The following is a 727-nucleotide window of genomic DNA, read 5'->3' on the forward strand; positions in this document are numbered from 1 at the left end:
TTCTTCACGTTTTCGTAGGAAGTACGAAGTCTTTTCATTTTGTTCAGGTTTACCTTTGTTGTTTTCAATCTGTTCTTATTTGTTAGTAACGGTGGACAGTCAGTCTGTTCCCCCAGTTTTTATAATCTATAATGTAACTCCCCCCCAACAGGCCATGAAGGCCCAAAGGTACCAACTGGCCGCCGTGTCATCCTCAACCCACAGGCGTCACTGGTTGCGGATATGGAGAGGGCCTGTGGTCAGCACACAGCTCTCCCGGCCGTATGTCAGTTTCCGAGACCGGAGCCGCTACTTCTCAATCAAGTAGCTCCTCAGTTTGCTTCACAAGGGCTGAGTGCACCCCGCTTGCCAACAGCGCTCGGCAGACCGGATAGTCACCCATCCAAGTGCTAGGCCGGGCCGACAGCGCTTAACTTCGGTGATCTGACGGGAACCGGTGTTATCACTGCGGCAAGGCCATTGGTCTACGAAATTAAAGAGTCAGAAAAAAGGATACACACGATAATGCACCTCAGATTCCATTACTTTCTCTTTGGACTAATCGCGCAAAGGGCCAACGTAAAGGCAAATTGGTCTTCTATTTTGAGACATAGTCGAAATCTATGTATGTTCAAAGGTGTGTGCATTCCTAAGGGACCAAACTGCTGAGGTCATCGGTCCCTAGACTTACACATTACTTAAACTAATTTAAACTAACTTATGCTAAGAACAACACACTCACACACCC

At 47.6% G+C, this 727-nt stretch overlaps 1 pseudogene; it reads right to left on the minus strand.

Moving 5' to 3' along the window:
- Nucleotides 1-346: 346 nt before the first annotated feature.
- On the minus strand, nucleotides 347-464 carry LOC124790346 (annotated as a pseudogene).
- Between the last annotated feature and the right edge of the window lie 263 nt (nucleotides 465-727).

The sequence above is a fragment of the Schistocerca piceifrons genome, chromosome 3, assembly GCF_021461385.2.
Source record: "Schistocerca piceifrons isolate TAMUIC-IGC-003096 chromosome 3, iqSchPice1.1, whole genome shotgun sequence".
NCBI lineage: Eukaryota > Metazoa > Arthropoda > Insecta > Orthoptera > Acrididae > Schistocerca > Schistocerca piceifrons.